General features: G+C 46.9%; 1 protein-coding gene and 1 pseudogene across 2 annotated transcripts in view; both read right to left on the bottom strand.

The window, feature by feature from the left end:
• The window catches only part of GMPR (guanosine monophosphate reductase), a 712,135-nt gene that overhangs the window by 369,798 nt on the left and 317,394 nt on the right, over nt 1-24,943 (bottom strand). The window lies entirely within an intron of this gene.
• Nucleotides 1,560-1,700, bottom strand: LOC138481834 (U1 spliceosomal RNA; annotated as a pseudogene).

The raw sequence follows: 24,943 nt of genomic DNA, 5'->3' as shown, positions 1-24,943 counted from the left end.
TGGGGTGGGGTAACGGATTAAAATGGGTGGAAAGGTTTTGCTATGTCTACTATCTTATCTAAATTCATTATTCAATCACTCTCTCTCTTTTGCTACTTTTCCAGCTCATTCCAAAGTTGTCACTAATCTCCCACTCCTAAAAGAATCTCTCTGGACATTTCCGCACCTTCTAACTATCGTCCTATTTCTTTTCTTCCCTACCTGTCTACAGTTTTTGAATTGGAAGTTTACACTCAGGTTTCACCCAATCTCGACCATAATTCTCTGCGTCCTCCTTCTCAATCGGCCTTCCGCCTGCTGCATTCTACGGAAACTGTGCTTCTTTCTGTTTCTAATTCTTTGCTATCTGCTAGACACTCAACATGTCTTGTATTCTTAATCTTCTTGATCTCTCAGCAGCCTTTGACACCATGGATCACTGCACCTTACTTTCAACTGAACATTCACTTGATTTTTCTGGCACCACTCCGTCTTGGTTTAGGTCTTGTCTCTTTGATCACTCGTTTTCTGCTTCCTAGGGTGGATGTAATTCTGCCACATTTTCTATTTTTCATTGAGTCCCTCACAGCTCAACCTTAGGTCCCCTTATTTTTTCTTTATGCACTGCTCCCCTCCCTGGTATTATGTCTTCTTTTGGGCTGTCGGCACATTTTTATTACGACTACCAACTTTTTATTTCCTTCTGTTTTCTGATTCTCGGCACTCTGCTATCTCTGGTTGTTTACTTGCCATCCAAGCACGGATGCACTTTTGTTTTCTCCATCTTAACGCATCTCAGGCAGAAGTTCTCTTATTCACTGCTTCTACTGCCCCCTTATTTCCCCTCCTTCTATCAGTTTTCCGCCTGTTCTTCTTACTTTCTCTTCTTCTGCCCGCAACCCAGGCATGCTCTTTGACTCCTCTCTTTCTTTCACTTTAGATATTTCCAACACTGCACAATCTTGCTGTTTTCATCTTTTTAATGTTAGAAAAGCTTGCACTCTCCTCACTTTTCATGCCACTAAATTGCTGATCACTTCCCTTGTTTTCTCCGGTCTTGATTATTGCTCCTGTCTTCTTGGTCTTCCCGCTTCCCATCTGGCCCCTTTTTACTCTGTCTTTAATTCCGGTGTTTGCACCCTTTGCCCTATTCCTGCTCGCTCTTCTATCTCTTCTGCCCTTCTTTATCTTCGCTGGCTATCCTTTGAAGCCCGTCTTCAATTCCGTTTTCTCTGTATTACTTTTAAATGTGTCCGTGGGCTTGTACCGGGTTATCTCTGTTCCTTGGTTTCTATGTATATACCTACGCATTCTCTCCACTTTCAATCTTAGTTTCTTCTATCCGTCCCTAGACCCCCTTCTGCTCTGTCCCACTTGCGTTCTTTTGGTCTGCTTGCTCCCAAGTTTTTGGAAGTCCTTACACTTTCACATTCAGGTCATTCCATCTTATTCGCTCTTTCACACTACCCTTAAAACCCCTCTACTATGTTTTAATTCCCTTGCTTTAGATTGAAAATGTGTCTGATGCTTTCATTGTTGGTACTGTATTTACATTGTATGTAGAGAGCTTTGGTGAAAGCGCCATTTGGATTAAAATAAATCGAAATAAAAATATGAATTGGGGACATTGCAGGGGTCAGCACATCCGAAGTGCAATTGATGAGCCTCACCCTTGGAGAGCCACCTTTGTGATCATGGTGTCTCCCCCTCCAGGTAGGTTTTGTATTTGGATATTTATAAGATTTTAAAGAGCCATGAGGTGTTGCTTTTGCAGGAGACTTGGGATCTTGAACCACCTCTTTTAGATGGCCTTTGCTATCTCTACACGTAGGGTTTAACCATGCTAATCAAGGCATCCTTGAATTGTAGGGTGGAAGTTTGTGATACCCAATTGAAGTTTTTACAAATGTTTTTATTGACCACTTGTAATGGTGCCACTATGCAGAATTTAAATTGGTATAATAGTCTGCATCAGTCGGACAGGAATGGACTATTACTGTTCAGGGAGTTTATGGAAAATCAAGTTTTCCGAAACTCTCAAAAAACATTGTGCTTCATTTAGGGTGGGGACATTCACTTGAAAATGGGTAATGGTGTTTCCACTAACCTGCATGATGAGCAGGAGGATGTGGTGTTCAACATTTTTCAGCCGCGGATGTTGGGCATACAGACAGGTGCTATTGGCCACCAATTTTCCTTGTGGCTCATTGAGTGGGGGTTACGTTCTTTAAATGGACATGTTTCCCCTGACATTCCAGGCGTTCCTACCTTTATGAATGATTTAGGTTCGTCTAAGATTGATGACTTCTCTTTCCCAGTCAGAAGTTGGGATCTGATAAAGGGGTCTGAAGTGATCAGTGATCCTTGTAGTGATCACTGTCCAAACAAACTAGTTCTCTCTGGGTTTATGAGTGCTAATGCAGGGATGGCTAACACATTTCTGGACTCAGTCGAAGTTCACCCTGCCAAAAGACATAGAATTAAATGGGCTAAAATCAATGGAAAGCAACTACACCACAAGGTGAGAGGTAAGAATCAAACCATGTTTTCTAAGATTCTGGATGGGACTCTTGGGGATTTGGATCTGGTTTTCAATTTTGTGGAGTTGCTAGATGCTTTCACAGAGGTTTTTCAACTAGTGTATAAGCCTAAAGGGGTGGTCTAACGAAGACAGTATAAAGGCCAAAAGGGCTCTTTTGGCAGTTTTGAAGTCCAGTACAATATCTCATCTAGACATTATTCAAGCTAGAGCTAAATATTGTAAAACTCTGGCAGCCCGGAAAGAGGAACTTGATAGTTTGGACTGGTCTGACCTTTTGGATGCCGTTTCCTTGAAAGATTCTAGGAGATTTGGGGAATTTGTGGCAGAAAGTTCCACCTACAAGAGAACTAAAAGGGCCCAAGGCTCACATGTAGCTGCTGGGGTGTGGGTTGATTACTTTGCATATCTATATTTCGCCATGTGTAACCTGGCAGTTCAGCCAGTGCACCCTTTATCTCTTCAGTTTTCTTTGACGGAAGTAACCTCTGTTATTGAAAGCCAGGCCCATAACCGTATGCCAGGACAGCTGTAATTCCTGCAGATCTTCCTTTGGATGCTATCGAGTTATGGCACCCTCCCTTAACATTATTTTTCAATGCCATTTTAAAATCTGGGTATTATCATCCTTCCTGGAAGCGGGCCATCATCTTTCCTATGTTTGAAAAAGGAGATCCTACTAGCCTGTGATCTTATTGTTCCATCGATTTCTTAGGTTCATCCTTTAAAATTTATGGACGGGTCGTGTTGGGGTGTTGAGAGGTGAATTTTTGAAAATTCCATCATAACGGATATACAGTTGGGGTTAGTGCCTCCGAAAAAGCTATACATCTGTATTTATTGGTGGCACATTCAGTTTTCCTAAAGGGTGAGCCTATCTATTTAGCATTCATGGACCTGAGTACGGCCTTTGATAAAGTGAATAGGGTAAAGCTTTGGACTATGCTTGGGCACATGAACTCTCCAGTGGAGCTTTTGACTGTGTTGCAAGCAATACAGAGTGGGAATCAGGCTTGTGTCTGTTATGGGGCAGAGGGGTTCTGTACTAAATCTTTTAACGTAAATCTTGGGGTTCGTCAAGGTTGCGTTCTGGCCCCGGTTCTTTTTATCTTATATGTTAATGGTCTTTTGGAAGCTCTGGTGGACACTAAGGCTGACGTCCCCGGGGGGCGTGGCTAACTGCCATGTAGAGCGGACGTGTCTCCTGTGAGCTCCGCGCTGATGTGCCATTATAAGCTGTATTCCTTTACCTCAACTAGCTTTGGAACAAGCAAGTTGCACCATCTGCTGCAGAACACCACCTACAATCGTCCGACCCATCTTTCAGACGACTGAAGTCGACTAACGCTGTGTTACGGTGAGCAAACTGTGCCGGAGCAGAGAGAGCTAAAATGGCGGCTCCCGCGTCCTGACTCCTGGAGGACCGGAGCTCGACAGCACTGCTGAGGACGTTACCCGCTGAGGCGAGCAGCTGACCCGGAGCAGCCAGCCCGCGCCGGGATCGAGGGAGGAGAATGTAGCGGCTGGGATCGCGGAGGAGCAAACCGGCCCCTGGGCCCCTGCCGAGCGGCGTCCTGCCTGTGGAGTGCGGTGGAGCCCTGCTGAGCACAGTGGAACACCGAAAAGACCTGCGGCCGGCCTGTGCCGCGTAGGTAAGCGTGAGCGGGGAAGAACCAGCCCGAACTAGGATTTCGGGTGCGGAGCGGGGGAGCGACCCGCGCCCATGCATTGCTCCACCCCCCTGCGGCAGGGACGCAGGGCTGGCCTCCCCCGAGGCACCGGAGCCTCAACTCTCCACCCCACGCCAACACTGATCTCCATCGGGGGGTGACGCAGATGGGACTACCCAGCCGCTCCCTGCGAAGCCTCAAATAAGAGGTCTCAGTGCTCCCCCATTGCCTGGATCCACCTGGTGCCCTGCGCCCGACAGCGGGTGTGATCCTGCCTGGCGCACAGTGTGCCCATAGGCACTTGTGTGCCCTGTGTCGCCCATAACCGACTGGCTGCCCAGCATTGCCATAACAAGGGCCTGCACCCACAGGACTGGGGGTGGGCACTGTGCACCACCCTGACCCCGCCGCCTAGAACGCCACGGATGCATGGGGTCCCACTTTTTGCCCAGAAACACCGATTGAAGGCCCCCACGGCTCACTTACCACAGAGGGGGGTACCCAATCACTGCAACACAGTGGAACATCGGAGCACCACCACCTTTGAGCAACCCGCAATTAAGAGACTACGTGCTGCCCCTCCTCGTCCCCAGGAACGGGCACAGCCTTCCATCCCATAACGCCAAGGCTCCTGCCCCCTCCGCTGTGACCCCCGGGTTCCCCCAGGGCACCGGGACAGCTTCATATCATCGCCTCGGCCCCGCACGGCACTGCCTTGTGGGCCCCGCAGCGGCAGTGGGAGGTACCCCTCTGGAACAGGAATTAGCGGCCTACCGCCTATGCCCCCGGCGCCCCCGGTTCGAGACTACTGTGCACCCACGAGATGGCTGGTAAAAACGGCAAGCCCAAACAGCAGCAGACCACCATGGACACTTACGCAGCCAATGAATCTCCAAGCCTCGAGGGCCCGAGTAAGGGGACCACAGACTCTCATTCAGACCCCACAACAGCAACGCTTACCGAGCCCAGCAACACCCAGATCCTGGATGGCATCAGGCTGCTTCAAGCGACAATGGAACACAAAATTGATGCCGTTGCCACAGACCTGGGCCTCCTGCGTCAGGACGTCCGATCCCTAGCCAGCAGGACGGAGGTGCTTGAGACACAAGTCAGAGAAAACACTGAATCCAAAACGCACCTCCTCCGAGAAGTTGATGAACTCCAACAAAGGGTCAAAAACTTGGAAGACAGAGCAGAGGAGGCGGAGGGGAGAGCTCGCCATAACAACATTCGTCTCCTCGGGCTGCCGGAAGGCTCCGAAGGCTCCGACCCCACAAACTATGTAGAAAACCTCCTGCTACAGGAGGTGGGTGCAGGAAAACTTTCCCAAGGCTTCACCATTGAAAGGGACCATCGATCCCTTGCTAAGAAACCTCCACCGGGGGCCCCACCCAGACCGGTGATAGCAAAAGTTCTCAACTACATGGATCGTGAAGTAATCCTGGCCTTTTCCCGAGCAGGTGGTCAGATCAAACGAGACTCTGCTAGAATCGCTATTTACCCCGATTAGAACTTCCAGGTTCAAATGAACAGAGCCCAGTTCATACACACGAAGGCCGGATTGAAAGCTGCCGGGCTGCGCTATATGCTCCTGTACCCGGCAAGACTTAAAGTGCTGCACAATAACAAGGCACACATATTCGACACCCCTGCACAGGCTAGAGACTGGATGGACGGACTGCAAATACCTGATATCGAAGAAAGGAGGCGGAAGCCGAGATGACGTTTCTCCCGTCAACTTGTTGGGAACTGTGCGTTCTTTGCCCACTACCGGTGGGCGCCCTGAGCTTCCATACAGCTGAATGGATCCTTCACAAGGAGACACTCGAGTCAAGGTTCACTCCAACCTCTGGAAAGTTCTCTTTTGGATATATATACCCACCCGTAGGGTACCTGGGGACCAATGTACGGTCCCAAAAGCAGAAACAGGATTGTCATAACGAGGGTGACCTCGCTGGGCTAGTTCTATGTTTGGTTTTTTTACAGTTAAAGGGGGGGGGGAAACAGGGGCCCTCATTACAAGTCAGGCGTTAAGGGGTTAACAGCGCCGTAAAGAGCGTCGGCGCGGTTAAACCCTTAACACCCGATTCACACTTTAACGCCTGCTTTTTGCAGACGTTAAAGTCCAAGGCGCTAAGCGACCTTGGTGCTAATTACGGCACCGTAATTTACGGTGCCGTAATTAGCGCCTTCCCCATCCCCATTATGCCCATAGGGCAAAAATGGGAATGGGGAAGGGCAAATGGTGAATGGGGAATACCCGCCCAACTCACCTTGGAATGGGGCGGTAATTCCGCCATCCACCATGGCGGAATCCGGCATGGACCATGGTGCTAATAGCACCATGGTCCACCGCCTGACTTGTAATGAGGGCCAGGGAGTTACTATTAAAGTTGGGTACCACGAACTGAAAATACCAAGACCACGGGAACCTTCTACACGCACTGCAGCTTTAACAAGACATCGAGTTCGGCTCGCCCCGTACGACCATCCATATTACAGCCATGGCTGACACAGTTAAGATCGTCAATTGGAACGTCAGAGGCCTGAATAGTTTCGTCAAACAACGACGTGTCCAATCCTACCTGAAGAGATGTAAGGTTGGAATCCCCCTGCTACAAGAGACTCACCTAACTGCCAAGAAACTAGATGCCCTGTTCAAAACCTGGCGTGGCACCCTAGTGGGTTCCGCTTACTCCTCCTATGCCAGAGGGGTCCTGATTTGGATCGCCCCTTCGGTCCCCTTCAGACTTACTAGTACCAAATCAGACAATGAGGGGGAGATGGTTGTGGTTTGTGGCACCATTGACGGCAAAGAGTTATGCCTAGTTAGCACTTATGCACCCAACCACGACGTCTTGTTCCACTCTCTCTATTCACGACTCACCCCTTATATGGACAGAATCATGATATGGGGAGGCGACCATAATTGCACCCTCGACCCTCTACTGGATAGATCCGACAACAAGCACGATCGCCCCTCCCTCCCGGCCAAAATTCTGTCCAAATTAGTCCAACAGTTGCAACTCAGTGATATTTGGAGGGACCAGCACCTGGAGCAACGCGAGTATTCCTTCTACTCCCCAACACATCTGTCGGGGGGAAATTCTGCCGGGGTCGGCCGGGCCGTCCGCAGACCTCCGGGCAGGGAGGCCCCAACTCCTCCCGTATATCCCAGATGAGATAGAGTATGAGACACACACAAGGAGCAAGGCGACTCTGCTGTTTATTTGCACAAAACGGCAGGGATGGGTCAAGGAGCGTACGCGTCCGTCCTGACACACACATAATCGTGGGGCTCGCAGGCCCTTTTTACTGCATTATGACGCGCTACTTGCGTCACTTCAGAAAGTTAACAAAAAACCTATCGCCACTCTTAATTGGTTGCTCGAGTGGTAGGGTTAGTATAGTACACATATAGAGAATGATATTAGTGGACAAGGTGTAGTCAGGTGGTATATCTGGGTTGTCCCTATAATTGGATACATAAGAATTGTTACATGAAGGCTCCTGAGGATTGGCTAGTGTTACTGACGTCTGAGATAAGAGCCCCATGTTCTGATTGGTGCATCCGTGAGCTCCCCAGCCTGGGACCACCGTTGTTCCCAGCTCTCGGTGTACCTGTGTTTGCAACAATGTTTCAATATGGGTACGTGCAGACAATGTGAGGATTTATTCATAGGTGGAAGGCTGACCGCTCCCACTGTAGCAGGTGTCCATTGAGCCTTTCAAGTGTCTAGGCCTGTGTCTCGTAGCGAGGGACCCAGACGCCTTTTCTCTCCTGGGTTTTGGCATCTCGTCAGATTCGGCTTGGTCACGTGAGGCGGGACCGTGTTTGAGGCAGAATTCTGCACAATTAATATTGCTTTTCCACTGTGTGTCTGGTTTAATTTGTAGATATGACTTTAACGTTGGTACGCGGAGTGCGAGGTTGCAACATCGTGCCTTTGATGATTTGTTCTTGGATGTGGGCTTGCAACATTGCGACCTTGGCTGGTTGCTCCATCGGGTTCTTTCTGCAGGATCAGCAACCCGACTCTTGCTTTGTTAATGTCCACGGGAGCTCTTGTTTGCGGCCTACTCGGGCCTGGTGCTTAAGTAGTCTGTTTGGTTCATAGGTGCTTTAGATTATAGTAGCATACATTTCCATGACCAGTATCGTGTTTCCAGTATACCTCTCATGGTGGTAACGGGTTTCAAGGGAAGCGTGAGCAAGCGTTATAGATGAGTTCATGATGCATCTTGCGTTTCTGCATTCTGAAAGCCTATGTAAAAAATAATAAAGATGCACGTCCGTGAATATGCCTGTCGCCTACGTCAGAGCACTGAGTATGTTCTTCGTGTAGATTGGTGTGGAAATGTTAAGTGTGTATACTTGTACAGATGTGCTTCCCGTTGTCTAGGTCGTCATGGCATCTCTATCGACGTGTGGTTTTAGTCTAGCTGATCCGAGCCGCAGGGGTCGGCATGGCCAGTGCGGGCTGTTGGGCAGCCAGGTGGACACATCCGTATGTTCCTGTACCAGGGTACCTGGTCGTCTGGTAAATGGACAAACTCTTCTCGCGGCGGGTGTCTGGGCCGTGACCCTCTAGGCCAAGCGCGAGAGGTGAAGGACGGGAGCCTGTTCTTCCATTCTCCCACTTCAGTCCCCCCTCTGGTCGACCTGTCGACCACAAACATATCCTTCTCGTTATCTCCTCTTACCCTCCATATCTTAGTTATCCCTCCGAGATGTCCATAATGGTTTACATGATCTTCAAATGACCAATACATGTATTCACATGTTCCTCCAGGAGTACAGTATACCCATCTTCCTATGTAGCTCCTGGGGTTCCTTGGGTTCTCAATCTTCACTGATGGTGGGTCTAGATGATTGGTGATGATTTGGGTGCGCAACTTCTCCCTTTCTTGTATTATCACACCTGTATGCTGGCCGTCATCTGCTGGCATTAAGGGGTGCATTCCCACCATTTCCAGCAACTCGTCAGTCGTGCGTGCTTTCCGGGCCTTCCAAAATCTAATTATGATCAGGGTAGCTCCAGCCAAAATAGCACATCCCACTATTATTTTCAGTCCATCTGACAGCCAAGATGGCATCCATGACCATAATAGTGAAAAACAGCTCTTATCCTTATTTACACCGTTACTTTCGTTCATCATTTTGGAGTGCATCTGGGCCAATTGTGAAACTGCTTCTGTCAGTGTACCATTGTCAGCATCGTTGGCAGGTATGAACGTGCAGCAAGATTGTCCTATTTTTGCACAAACTCCTCCTTCCATTGCTGTGAGAAGGTCCAATACATATCTGTTCTGGAGTGCTACCATCCTTACAGCTCGCAGCTCCTCTTTAATTGCGTTGAACCCATTTACTGTTGAATTGATGGTCATCATTAGTTCCCACCTTGTTATTTGAAGCCATTTTGCGTTTGCGTATGCCTGCAGTCCCGGATGTATTATTGAGGAGAAGAACATTGCTGCTCTGCTGAATAGTCTGTGTTCTGGCGGTATTGATGTTAGTTCCGTTTCCGACCTTCCCCACAGGTAATTTCCTGTCAATGGCTCTCCTTGTCTTTTTCTCCTGTTTAGGACAGTATCATTGCTGTTGGTCCTGTTTCCTTGCTCCTTCTGAAGTGGTGCAGATCTCTTTCTTCTCTTATCCCCTTCATCCATTTTAGGAAATTTCGCCACATCGACATGCTTCTTAGGTACCACTAGTGATGGTACATTGACGTGTACCATTGTGCACACACCATTCCACAGGGGAGGCAGTGTATGATATGCCTTTTCTCCACAGGCCCAATAATGGTCCATTATTACTGCTGTTCCCGCTCCCCCCTCAGGCAACTCCATCACGCTTGCACAATTGGTGTTATATCCTACGTCCACCTCTCCTTTATGCTGGTAGCATACTTTAGGCGCAGTCAATGGTAATATAGTTATCGGGTCTTCATCTTCTTCTACCCACGTGAGCATTGGTACATACTTGATCCACGTCGTCCAACATCGATGATTGTGTGTCTCGATAGTTGAGATAGTTTCTTTTGTTACCATGTTGCTGCCAATCACTCCTATCTCCCAGCTGTTGCCCAGGAACACCTTTCCTGTTATCGTCAGTAGCGGCCTCTCCCAGCATCCTTGTTTACCCGGAACTTCAGTTGCGTACCAATCACATGGTAGATACTGCAGTGTTACCTTCTTTGTTTCTCCTTTTGCAGGGCCACTCGTTATGTACCTGAATGCTTCAGCATGTAAACTGGTCTTGTGATAACTCAGATAGGTCTTGAGGAAGTTGTTTTCATATGGGTATGAGTCTCGTGTTTTCCATGTCATGTGCACTACTGTTCCTTGAAATCTTCCTTTCGTTTGGAACAGGGCCAAATATATTATGCACTGTGCTGTTTTTTCATCTATTTCTGTGGCAACAAATGTTCGTGAAGCGCTCATGGCGTATGGTATTAATGAGCAAACGTAACAGCTATCCTCAGTTGTCTGCTTACCAATGCGGGTCATGTGTTGGTACCATATGTTGTTTGTGACGTGTGCTGAATCTTGTACATAATTATCAATACCTTTATTGTCTGAGTACGTGCTGCGTTTAACTTTATTTTGCTTGGGTGCAAAATTACGATTACCACCTGACGTAACACCTGTTGCAGCAGGGGACGGGGGTATATTAAGTTTGGGTGCAGCAATAAAATCAATAGCATAGCTGTACTGCCAGACAGAGGCAGCCAAGAATCCGGTGATCATAAAAATCCCTATTATTTTTATTACATATGCTAATTTCACCGGCATTTTGCTCTTACCTCGCTGCGGTCCTGGCAGCTTATTCTTGCGACGTTACAGTTGCCCGCCTAAAAATTCTCAAAAGTGCTCGTTATTAAATGTTAGTTTTGTTTCCTTTAAGCTCTCCCTATCAAGTGGTCATTCAGTGCCCAGGCGAAGAGCTGCTCCCACGCTACTCTAAGTGATGGGTCTCTTAGGACTGGCAAGTATGGGTGGAGGTGGGGCATGTGATATTCTATGGCCAGGAGGAAGGCTGTGTAGTATACACGTACCCTTCTCCTTTTTAAGTATGTTGGCCTCTTTATTTCGTATACAAATTGGTGTGACAATTCTTCTGGGTAGTTATCGTCTGGCAGCACCATCTACACCTGCACACTGAACTTGTTAATTAGCTTTTCTTAACAATACAATATTACGCAGTTCCTGTATGTGCGAGAGAAAAAGAGAACATTCACGTGTTTACATGTGTATTGGTGCAAGCAATGTCCTTCAATTTTAGTTACAACTGTACTTAGCAGTCAATGGGGGGGGGGGTTTGCGCTCAGATGGCGGAAGTATTTTTACTCTTTGAGCGAGTGATCATGGGGTGGGCAGTGTGGGGGTCACCCCCTTCTTCGTCAGTTATTGTCTCCGAGGGAACAATTGGGTCGTTGTCTGTGGTGGAACTTTCTTCCGCTGTCGGCGATGTTGTTGCTGTTCTTCCAATGGACCTGTCGTTGGCGCTGGGGCGGGTCTGCAGTTTGTAGATCTTTACGTCATGTAGGTGGTTCCAGGCACGCTTATCCTTTAGTTTTACTGCTCTTGTTGATACGTCCTCTACCAGATGGGGGCCAGTGAACCTCTTCTCGTGCCACCTTCTATTGAAATTGCGAAGTAGTACGTGGTCACCTTTGGCAAGTTTGCACGAGTTCTCCTTTCCCAATTCCGTACTTTCGTCTTTTTCTTGATTGCTGGTAGACCCGCCCCGTGTGCGCTCGAGCTGTTGAGACACAAACACGACACTAGTAATCAAAGAAGACACATATTGATACATTTCATCTCCTAACACATTCGCTGAACTTTCGTTATCGGTGAATGCCCTTGACGTTGGTGTTAGGGGAAGGCGCATTTGACGTCCAGTAACCACTTCGTGAGGGGTGAGGTGGTGGTCGGACCCTGGCCTGTTTCTAAGTTCAAACAATGCTAACGGAAGGCAATACAACCAACTTTTCTTTGTTGTTTGTTGTATTTTAGCAATTGCCTCCTTCAATAGGCCATTCAGGCGTTCACATACACCATTGATTGCCCTTTGGTCGCTCATTGACCACAGTAATCATGTTGTGCCCTCTGGTCGCTCATTGACCACAGTAATTGTGCTGTGCCCTTTGGTCGCTCATTGACCACAGTAACTGTGTTGTGCCCTCTGGTCGCTCATTGACCACAGTAACTGTGTTGTGCCCTCTGGTCGCTCATTGACCACAGTAATCATGTTGTGCCCTTTGGTCGCTCATTGACCACAGTAATTGTGTTGTGCCCTCTGGTCGCTCATTGACCATAGTAATCATGTTATACCCTTTGGTCGCTCATTGACCACAGTAATTGCGTTGTGCCCTTTGGTCGCTCATTGACCACAGTAACTGTGTTGTGCCCTCTGGTCGCTCATTGACCACAGTAATCATGTTGTGCCCTTTGGTCGCTCATAGACTATAGCAATTGTGTTGCCCATGGTCATATATTCACCACACTGCCATCTGTACGAGCCCTATGATTACTGCAACTTAACACTATGTGCCTGACCTCATTTTCTAGATAACAACATAGCAGACTTAGCAGTTACTCTGCCTGCACTACACCATAACTAAAACTCTAGCCATCTATCCAGACACAGAACGCTTACACATTACACAATGCTCCTTATACTATCCTACCTAGTATACCTGGCCTCCTCACTCACCCCATGGGAACATCTCACCATGTCGCCTCTTATAGCAACTACAATACAACATTCCACTACACAATATAACATAGCTGACAGAAACCTAAGATTACGAGCAAGACTACCCAGAATCTTTGATCCGCTCATCAAATACGAAACTAACACTACTCGAACCAAAAAAGAACCTACTCGCAAACCATTCACCCATAACCACGTTAAGCTCAACAACTACCAAACCAATAAAGAAACAATTGCCGCTCCCAATGCTGCAAAAAATACTGCTACACATCTTAACCGCACACCTAAACTCAAAGGAGCCTTAATAAACGCTAGATCCTTAGTCGCCCACGCCATAGAAATATCGGAAATTATCCTGACAGAAGATTACGACTTCCTAGCCATTACAGAAACTTGGCTACATGAGGCATCAGGCCCAGCACTATCCCTAGCTGTGCCCAATAATTACACTATCCTCAGATCGGATAGGTGCGGAGCTCGAGGTGGAGGACTAGCCATCATCGTCAAAACTAAACTCCAGATGAGACTCACCCCCTCACCAACCATTGAATCTTGTGAGATAATGTCCACCAAGACACCTACAGCTAACTCACAAACCCTTAACATTCATTTGATATACAGACCTCCAGGTCCAATCAAGAATTTCATAGAAGACTTAACTACCATCCTATCAGAAAACCTTAAAGATACTACTCAATCAATATTACTAGGCAACCTCAATATTGGCTTCAATGATATCAACGACTTACAAGCCACAGCAGCCTCCAACACCCTATCAGAACTGGGCTACACACAAAGAGTGCTTGAGCCCACCCATATCAAAGGGAGAACCCTTGATTGGATTGCTGACCACAATTGCAATATAGCCACTCTCACCATCTCACCCCAAATCTGGTCAGATCACCATCTAATCTCATTCTCCTTGGACACTGCCACCCCCAAACTGCAACAACCATGTGCACCTCCTGCACTTACCAGAAATAAAAAAAACGTGACACTAGACAAACTACTCCCCGGCATCATGCCCACTTTGGTCGCTCTACCTGACAACCTTAACCCTAACAGCCTAGTGGAAGAATTTAACAATATCATGAACAAAACTCTTGACAATATCGCACCACTCAAGCTCAGAAACAGCAAGCCAAAGAACCACCTGAACAACTGGTTCACCCCTCTCTTAAAAAATCTGAGATTAGAAAAAAGGAAATGGGAAAATACATGGAAAATTAACCCCAGCCCAGAAAATAAACTGAAACTAGCTAAAATCTCTTCTCATTACAAAAAAGAAATCATCTTAGCTAAACAAGAGACCTACAATAACAGAATCACACAAGCCAAATCAAGTACTAAAGAACTGTTCGCCATACTCAGAGAACTGGAAAACCCAATAACACCTCAAGACAACTGTCTTAAAGATAAAAAGTGGTGCTCCGAAATCCAGCAAGCCCTCTCTAACAAAGTCCGAAACCTCCAAAAGAAAATAGAACTAAAACGTGAGACCCTAGCACCCAACATATTACCGCCTAGCAAGACACTTCCTAACTCCAAACCCACTACGCAATTCCACTTCTCCAAAGTCTCCATACTAGAAGTAGAGAAAGTAATACTCGGTCTAAAACCGTCCAACTGCAAAGGAGACTTATGTCCAGCACAACTCATCAAAGATGCCGCACGAGATCTAGCACCATTTATCACCAAGTTAATTAATGCCTCCTTTACCACAGGCATTATCCCCAGTAACTTAAAAGAGTCCTGGGTGCTCCCACTCTTAAAAAAGGCTACTCTAGACCCCACCATACCCACTAACTATAGACCTATTACTACGGTACCATTCCTTCTGAAGATACTGGATAAGGTGGCATATATACAAATCCAGAGTTTCCTGGAACAAAACCAACTACTAGGCTCCCGACAATCTGGCTTCCGCCCTCTTCACGGCACAGAAACTGCATTGATTGACCTGAAAGCCCAAATAGACAAAGTAAGAGACTCTGGAAAACCAGCACTCCTCCTGCTACTAGACCTATCGGCCGCTTTTGATTTAGTGGACCATAAAGTCCTATGTAACCACCTAGACTCAGCAGCACACTTCTCCACTGAGGCTATAGCATGGATACAATCCTTCCTCAGTGACCGCACCATGAGGGTTTTCTCACCTATAGCAGCTGCAGACCCCATCCCTATTACCTGCGGCGTGCCACAGGGATCATGCGTTTCACCAACGCTATATAACATATTCACTAAGCCTCTGTTTGATGATTTGGACCTTCTGGGTATCACGTATACCAACTACGCTGATGATACCCAGATCCTCCTCCCACTCACAGGGGTTTACGAAAAAGATCTAGCAATGGTGAACAAAATATACAGCATCGTTCAGGCATGGATGGCAACCCATGGCCTATGCCTGAACGATGATAAAACTGAGCTTCTTATCCTAGGCACCGCACCCCTCATCAAAAAACTAAGCACAAACTACTCTTCCTTTATCATAGATGGGAACTGCATACAAGTTACCAAAGAAGTTAAAACATTAGGGATCTACCTTGATTCTACCCTATCATTTTCCAAACAGGTAAACTCCCTAGCTTCCTCGACAGCCTACACATGTAAGCTCATTAGAGCAGGAAAACAATTCCTTTCCCAGCACAGCTGTCTAACTTTAGCCAGAGCCCTTATCATCTCCAAACTAGATTATTGTAACGCACTGTACATAGGAGCCAATAAATCTATCATAAACAAAATCCAGATACAGCAAAACAAGGCCCTCCGAGCGGCATTGAACATCCCCAGGAGAGAACACATTACAGTAATAAGAAGGAAACACAAATGGCTCTCCACCCACGAGAAAATCAGACTCAAAACGGCATCTCTCACATACAAATCTTTACACAACAAAGCCCCCCAATACCTTAAGGACAGATTCACCAGAACACACCCCACAAGACAAACCAGACTTGCTTACAACAACCGCCTACAAGTACCACGCTTTAAACTGACCACCATAGGCGGAGCTAGTTTCCCAGTCAAAGCTGCTCAATTGTGGAACGAATTACCCATTACTGCGAGGCTAGAACATTCATTTTCCAAATTCAGGCAAATTGTAATTAACTGGCTAACGACAGCAACTGCTAATTGAACCCATGATAATGCTCACGCCTGTTTGCTACACAGTATCTGCATCATACGATTGTAAACCTGTATTGTAAACTTGCACCTGTAACTGGTAATTTCTGTAACTGGTAATGTCTGTAACTTGTAACTGTAACCTGTAACCTATGCTCTAAGCTGTACATATTCTTACTGTTTGCGCCCTTATACTCCAGGGTCCGGTGCGCACAATAAATTCTAAACAAACAAACAAACCATTAGCCTGTGGGTGGTATGCACATGCAAATTTGTGTTTAATGTTCAGCAGGGATGTAATATGCTGGAACATTTCATTTGCGAAATGGGGGCCGTTGTCTGATCTTAACACCTCGCACACTCCCCACCTGGGGAAGACCTCTCTTACTATGAATTTGGCTGCTCTAAACGCATCAGGGTGTGAACAGGGCCCTGCTTCAATCCACCTAGAAAATGGGCATACTACTACAATCATATACCTATTGCCTTGACAGATGTTGATCATATCAACATAGTCAATGTGAAGGTGCCGAAAAGGTCCTTCTGGCCGGGGTATTGTACCTCTTATCACTTTTAGAGTATGACCGGCCGTAAACTGTTGACATGTGAGGCAATTGCTGATAAAATTTGACACATGGGAGGTCAACTCGGGACAAAACCAATCTTCTCTAATTCGTGCTGCAATTATTTCCTTGCCTGTATGGGCAGGGTGATGTAACTGGCTTAAGGCGGTATTTAACAGTGCCAACGGTATTACAACTTTCCCAGTGCCACCCTGGCGCCATAGTGCGTCGGTTGGTGACATTGTGCATCCTCTTTTCACCCATACTTCTTTTTCGGCCATTGGTGCAGCCGCTTGTAGCTCCATAATCTGTGTGGCTGGGAGATGGGTGTACCCTTCTCTTATTAACATCTCCCTCGCTATTCCCCTCCCTCTCCCTCTCTGTGAGTCTGTGGGGTTCCATATCTCACCAAAATATGCAGCATATTTCGCATGTGCGTCTGCTGCTGCATTTCCTTTTGAAACGTAGTCTTCTCCATTGGTGTGTGCGGTACATTTTACTAGGGCTAGTTCTTGGGGGTCGTTTATTACTTCAATTAGTTCAGCCAACAAGAGGGCATGTTGTACTGGAGTGCCATCAGCTCTCCTAAACCCTCTCCTTCTCCATTTTGATAGCCCTGAGTGGACAGTGGATGTAACATATGCACTGTCGGAATATATAGTTACTCTTTTATTAAAACTTTCCTTTAATGCCAATATTAGTGCAACAAGTTCCGCCGCTTGAGCAGAGTAATGCTGTGGTAATTGTACACACTTCATAGCCACACACACCGGCGCCTCCATCATTTTTACTACTGCTGCCCCAGTCCTTCGTATCCCATCTCCTTGATCAATAGTTGAAGACCCATCAATAAACAAAAGCTCACCTCCCTCTAGTGCGTTTTCCTCAACTTTCCTAGTACATGAATATATTTCAGTTACCTGGGTGCAGTCGTGTGCGTAATCTCCCTCTTCAATTACTTCTGCTAAGAACCTTGCAGGGTTAACCGTGCTACATCTAACAATTGCCAGTTCAGCTTTAGACAAAATAATCTCATAACCTGATGCCCTCTGTGTCGTTAATGTGGACTTAGGTTTATTCAATATCGCAAATAGTGCATGTTCCACAAATAGTGTAGTTGGACACCCCATAGTTATTGCTGATGCTTTTTCTACTGCAAAAGCAGCTGCAGCAAGACCTTGTTCACAAGAGAAGTGGCCTAACATTATAGGGTCTAAGTGACCGCTGTAAAATGCTACTGGTTTATAGCCCATGCTAGTTTTTTGGGCCAATACTGCTTTCATCACTGCTGAGTCGCAATGTGAAAATATAAAGAAGCGCCGCTCATAGTCTGGGGATGCAAGTACTGGAGCAGTTGATATCGCGTCTTTTAATTCGTCAAATGCCTCCCTCATTTCCATAGTCCATCCCAACTTTTTCTCCCCTTTATTTGCTTCCTTCAAACCCTCAAGCAGGGGTCCTATGTATGAGCTGTAATCAAATACCCATGCTCTACAGTAGTTGCACAGCCCCAGAAATTGCTGCAGTTCTCTCACAGTCTGTGGCACGGGAGTGCTTGAGATGGCCTGTGCTTTTTGTGGTGCAATCCTTCTTCCATGTTGGGATATCAGTTGACCAATGTAAAGTACCTGTTCCTGACAGTATTGTATCTTTTCCATGTCTACCTTGTACCCCTTTTCTGCCAGTATCGTCAACATTTTTAAGGAGTCCTTTCTACATTTACTTTCGTTTGCACTGCAAATTATTATGTCATCCACGTACTGTAACACTGTGCTTTCCACCTCAACGTTACCCAAATCCATCTGTATTACTCTATTGAAAATTGAGGGTGATTCACAATACCCCTGTGGTAATGTGGTATGTTTCCACTTTGTATTTCGGTAAGTGAAGCTTGTCAAATCTTGTGAGTCTGGGTGTAATGGTATTGAGAAGAAAGCATTTTTAAGGTCAATCACTGTAAATCGTGATGCTTCTGCTGGAATGCCACACAATATTGTGGCCGGGTTTGCTGTTACTGGATACTCTGCTTCTACTATGTTGTTCAAGGGTCTGAGGTCCTGTATGAAGCGCCAAGACCCCCCTTTAGCCTTGCGCACCGGGTACACAGCTGTGTTACATGGTGATTCTGAGGGGACCAATATGCCATTGTTTATAAGGGCCGTTATGGTTTCATATATGCCCTCATCTGCCTCGTTTGACAATGGGTACTGTTTAACTCTTGGTAGTATGGCACCTTTTTTCAATTTTATCCTTACACCCCCTATGCTTTTTATGCATCCCACGTCATAAGGGCTAATAGTCCATAATGATTTGGGCACCTTTGACATATCCTCCTTAAAAAATGGGACTGGGGTGCCTGCGGGTGCCTCAAGTGCCATTGCAATTTTCTGTGCTACTTGTTTGTGAGACACTCTTAGCCACATTTCTACACTCATCATGAACACCATTTCATTTTCTTCCTTTTCTTCTGAGAACAGCTCTTCATCTGACACCTGGGTCAGCCTACATCCTTCTGCTAGTGCTATCACCGCCCTCCATGCTCTCCCTTCTTTATCTTGGGCGTGCACAGCAACATAATCAGCTGTTGCAATAATGCTCTCAATGTCCACTACAAACACCTTCCCTTCTAGTTCATTAACTGGTGTTTCTGGTCGGAATAGATAGGCTGCTGGTCTCCTCCATATTTTCCCTTCTATCCCTGGCATCCATGCAAATGCCATGTCAGTGCCATATTGGAATATCTCGCCATCTACTGGCTCCGCCCTAATCGCTGTCTGTCCACAGTATGCTTGCAAAATCTGTCGTGCTGCGAGCATGTTAATCCCTGGAGTAGAGCAAATTATGCCATCCTCTGTAAAGGAGATCGTCATGTTCAACCTGTTCATTATGTCCCTCCCCAGTATATTTACTGGTGAGGCACTATAATACAAGAGTGGAACTGACAGATCATAATCTCCAATAGATAAGGGAACATTATCAGTAAATGGAACCAACCCTTTAGCCCCAGAAAATCCTTGGGTGTTCATGGCTTCGCCTGACATCTTAAATTTACCTTCCCTTATGCAAGACCGGGTTGCCCCGGTGTCAACAAGAAATGATAATTTTTTGTCACCTATCGTTACCTCTATGCGTGGTTCCTCCGCACTATTAGGTGTTACTGACAGGATGGGACACACCAAGGCCGTCTGTGGGCTGGCCTATTGGGGGTACAATGATTGGCCATTCCCTGTGTAAGGGTTGTGTCCCAACACCGTCACCCCACCCAATTGTGTTCGTTCATTTTGGGGTGGTGGTTGTATTAACGCTACTTGTTGTTGTGGCGGTGGCAGGTACTGTGTTATTTGTTGTTGTGGCAGTGAATAGGTTTGTGGCTGTTGTGTTGTTTGTTGTTGTGGGTCACTCCCTTTTTGTGACGTCTGCTGTTGTTGTATGCCCTGCTGTTCTTGTAATGTCCTAGGTTGTGCTTGTTCATTCCATGCTGGTGTTCCTGGCCTGACCCTACATGTACGTGACATGTGTCCTAATAGTCCGCAGCTCCAACACACGGGTGGTTCCCTGTTTTGCCATGGGAAGCTCCCTGTGTTGTCCTGGTATACGGGTTGCCCTGTGGGGTAGTTATTTCTTAGTCCCCCAGCCTGTTGTTGGGTATTATATCCATATCCTCTCCCCCTCATAAACCCTCCTCTCCCTCTGTTATAACTATAATACCCAGTCCCTTGCATTGGGTACCCTCCTCCCATGTTTGGTGCGTGTAATTGCAGAGGCGGCACTTGCTGTATTACACCTTGTGGAGGCGTTATTTGTGCGGGATCTTGTGCAGCCACTACTTGCGTTGGGCTTTGGGCCATTGGTGTGGGCGTAGTTATTAGTGCCCCTTCCATTGTGTATTTAGTAAGTTTTTTCTGTACTAATTTGGCCTCTTCTGTTTTCCTATCCTCTTCCTTTTGTTTCATTTTTCCTTGCCATGTTCTGCAGTGATGTACTATAGTCAGTTGTATTTCTGGCCATGGTTTTGCTTCCATCCCCACTACTTTCTTTAGTTGTTTTTGAACTCCTTCTGGGAGCCCTTGTACTAGTATATGATAAAATATGGCTGGTGTTTTGTCCCATTGTTCTCTAGTTTCCATGCGCCACTTCTCTTGAACATCCTGGATATAATCAACAGGATCCTCATTTTCACCCATCTTACGGGAAGTAATGGCTCCTATGTCTGATGTGTCTGGGTATTGCACTCTCAGTGCCTGCCATAGCGCATGTCTGCAGTTTGCAAATGGTGCCCCATCATGCGATGTGTTCGTTATTGTTACCCCATGGAATCCCGCTCTTTTCCAAATGTCATCCGCTCTATCCCCTAATATTGATATTAACAGGCCCTTCACATCTCCTACTGCTAGTTTCTGTCCTGCGGTGTGTTTTTCCATTTCATATATCCACTTACCCGCACCTCCACTTAGTGATGGGAGCCTACATTTTATATTTTCCTTATCCGTATGTTTCCAAGGTACATACTGTGGTCTAACCCCTCCTCTCTCCAGCAGTGGCATTAAATTATGTCTTACGTCACCCTTTACGCTCCATAGTGTTGAGTCTTCACACCCCTCCTCTTCCCCCATTTCTTTTACTACTTCAAATTCTTCCTTACTACCTCTGCTCCTACCTCCCTCTTCTTCCTTTCCCCTTTTTTCATCATTTCCTGTGTTCAATATGGGTATGTTTATTTGTCTGTCTTGCCTGCGACTAGGGAGGTCCCTAAGCCGACATGCATAAGGTGTAAGTTCATTCATGAAGGGCGCGAGCTTTATTCTGTGCAGAGAGCGCGCGGTAGTTGAACATGTAGGGCGTGACGTGGGAGGGTGCAATGGTGATGTGGGTGGCGTGGTTTCATTGGTTTGTGTTTCCCCTATTCTTTTCACTTCCTCCTTACTTCTCTCCAGCTCCTCCCATCTTCTGCTCATCCAGGGCGAATCTACGTTTGTTCTAGTAAGGTATAGTTTATCTAAGCTTTCCCTTTCACTCTTCCTTCCATCCTTCTCCACTCCTCCTTCCTCCTCACTGCAAAAATCATTCATAAATGGCACCCCCCACTCTGCCTTTTTTCCTTTTATTGTTACTGTTTTTAAGTCTATTAGGTCTCTTTCTCCCTTTCCGTTGTTACCAACTGTTCCCCTTTGTGCTGATGTTGTTGCTACCTCTCTACTTTTATATACATCTCCCCATCTTTCACTCTCCCAACCCCTTTCTTTTCTTCCTCCTTCACTCCTCTCCTCCATTTCCCTATTATTTTCCTCCCTTTTCCTTTTCAACTCCTCCATTACTTCGTTGCTCATCTGTTCCAATATCCTTTCATCCTCTTTCTTCCTTTCCCATTTCACCCTTTCTCTTTCTACTATACTCTCTATTACCTTCCCCTCTTCATATTTCTTAGTTGCCTCTGATATTATCCTCCTCCTCCATATTTCCATTTCTTTTTCCTTTTCTTCTTCTTCCTTCTTCTTCTCTCTCAGCACTACTCTTGATACCCTATCTGCTGCTCCTTTTACCCTTTCAGCTTCTCTCTTTTGTTCCTCACTTCGTTCCCTTAATTTTTCCAATTCGTCCTTACCTTCTTTCCTTTTCCTCACTCTCTCTCTTTCCTCCCGCTCAAGTTGTTTGATCAGTTCATTCTGCTCATCCCTTAGCTCTGCTAATCTTTCCTCCAAAATCTCTTCCTTCTGCCGTAGTAGCTCCTCTCCCCTCATTTCACTCTCTCTGGCACTATCCTCGTTTGTTCTCCTTACCGCCTCCCTTTCTTCTCCAGTTAGTGAGCCTCGTAATTTCAACAATATCTGTGCAGCTATCCACTCATCGTTTCCTATCTCTACAGTCTGCTCTTCTCTAATCCTCCTGTCCCCCATTGGTATCTTCCCATGAGCCACATATGGTGGAGGGCTGTATGCCGGGTTTGAGTATCCTTCAGCCGCCCTTAACTGTCCTGCTATTTCTCCTAATTCTCTTAAAGGGTACAACCCTCCTCCCTCTATTTTCACTCCCGGTGTTATTGGTATCCCATTGCTCGGTTCCTTTTTTATGTCGTCTGACTTATCAATCTTTTCTCCTCCCTGTCTTTCGTTCCCCGTATTCTTTGTGCTTTCGCACTCCTTTTCCCCACCCGTTCCTTCTTTCTTAATCTCCTTTTCTTCCGGTGTTTCCCCCATAGTGAACATTCCATTTGGTCCTGGTCGAGACCCCTGGAACATCCTCCATAAGTTAAACACCTCCACATGGTTTGCCAACTTCTTCCCCTTGTATGTATTGTGCAGATGGTTCAGTAGTGAATGTTGGGCATATGGATCGAAACTACCATTAGGCGGCCATGGTGTTAACATTTTGTTATCTGTCCCCTGGGTCCACTCTATGCTGTACTTAATTAACTTCTCCCTATGTGGTGGCAGTGTGGTGCATATGTGCTGTAGTGGGGTAGTGAGGGTGTTCCCCCACCCTCCCGACCCTCTCCCGTATGACATGAATTCACTCCCCTTGTTACCCTTCCCCTTACTAGCAGTTTACGATATACAACCTTGTATTGCTTACCTCGCCCCGCAAGTGTGGGGACTTTCGACACTCCTTTTGACAAATTATGCAATAATAATAAATATGATGTTATATTATATTCCTTCCCCTACGGCCCCCTGCGGCCGAAGCGCACGCAGCCCCCTGCGGCTGCGTACCCCTTACGATGATCTTATACAGTCGTCCTGTTTCTCCGTTCTCCTCCCCCGTTTACACTTGCCGTGGCCGGCGTTCTCCGTGCGCAGCCACGCCCTTCGATCCACTGGTTTATAGTTTATCTCCGTACCAGCTCCTTTATCATGCTTCTCTACCCCACCACTCTCAAACCCAAAATTCCTTGTGCTCGCGATATCCTATTAAATCCCTACTGGTGACGTCACCGATTTCTTCGAGCTACTGGTATATTCTTGTTATGTTTTTTAAGTTCAAAATACACTTGCAATCTACCCCGCTAACCCTACAGCTGTCTTCCTGTCTCTCCTGGAACAAGGTAATCTCATCAATAATATAACCGGACTGCGCACGCTGCGTCGCCTCGCGTGTGATACGCCCCTTAACAGGAGGGCTTAACCAGCCAATTATCTTCCGTTTTGGGCAACTATGTAACTAGCTACCGCCCACAGGGAAACGTCATCTACCTATCGAGTTTCTTGCTCGAACAATAGGGAACCTCATCTACTCATTGATCAATAAATGTCAAGTCGTAGGAAACCACACACACCCACCCTCACACTTAGTCGCAATTTAGACCATCAGGGTCTTACGAGCGGCTGCACGTGATGTTTTCGTGCCCTGCCCCCCTCTTTCGCGTAACGTTAGCTGACTGTTACGAGTGGCTGCACGTGATGTTTTCGTGCCCCGCCCCCCTCTTTCGCGTAACGTTAGCCTACTGTTCTCGCACTCGTTTTCCTACCATTCATTCCATTAGCAACACTCAGTTAAACCTTCGCCGCACATCTGTACAATACCTCCCCCCTCCCTTATTTACTCCCTCCCCCTCCCTCACAATTTCGCATTGCTTGTTGTGCGTGTCATGCTCACCAAGTTCTCTCGATGCAGGGCCACTCGACTGCGTGCACCCTCCAAGCGGCTCGCCACCTCCCCTCGTCTGGACCACGTCTGGACACTCGCTGACCGCGGGCGGGATACTTCTCAACCGGCTCCCGAGGGCCAATATCCGGATTGCGCTGTCCGGTCTTCTCGCGGCTCCGCGATGGTCCTGTAGTCCTCAGAAGGGGGCAACGGCAGAGGGGGCCGCGCCGCCGGGCCTCCTCGCAACGGGAGTGCCTGGAAAAACTAAAAATAAAAGTTGATCTTAAACAGATCTCAGCAGTGCCTCCAACTTGTCGGGGGGAAATTCTGCCGGGGTCGGCCGGGCCGTCCGCAGACCTCCGGGCAGGGAGGCCCCAACTCCTCCCGTATATCCCAGATGAGATAGAGTATGAGACACACACAAGGAGCAAGGCGACTCTGCTGTTTATTTGCACAAAACGGCAGGGATGGGTCAAGGAGCGTACGCGTCCGTCCTGACACACACATAATCGTGGGGCTCGCAGGCCCTTTTTACTGCATTATGACGCGCTACTTGCGTCACTTCAGAAAGTTAACAAAAAACCTATCGCCACTCTTAATTGGTTGCTCGAGTGGTAGGGTTAGTATAGTACACATATAGAGAATGATATTAGTGGACAAGGTGTAGTCAGGTGGTATATCTGGGTTGTCCCTATAATTGGATACATAAGAATTGTTACATGAAGGCTCCTGAGGATTGGCTAGTGTTACTGACGTCTGAGATAAG

This window comes from Ambystoma mexicanum, chromosome 5p (assembly GCF_040938575.1).
Source record: "Ambystoma mexicanum isolate Mex_15411 chromosome 5p, UKY_AmexF1_1, whole genome shotgun sequence".
NCBI lineage: Eukaryota > Metazoa > Chordata > Amphibia > Caudata > Ambystomatidae > Ambystoma > Ambystoma mexicanum.
This window is presented reverse-complemented; position numbering and strand designations above follow the sequence as displayed.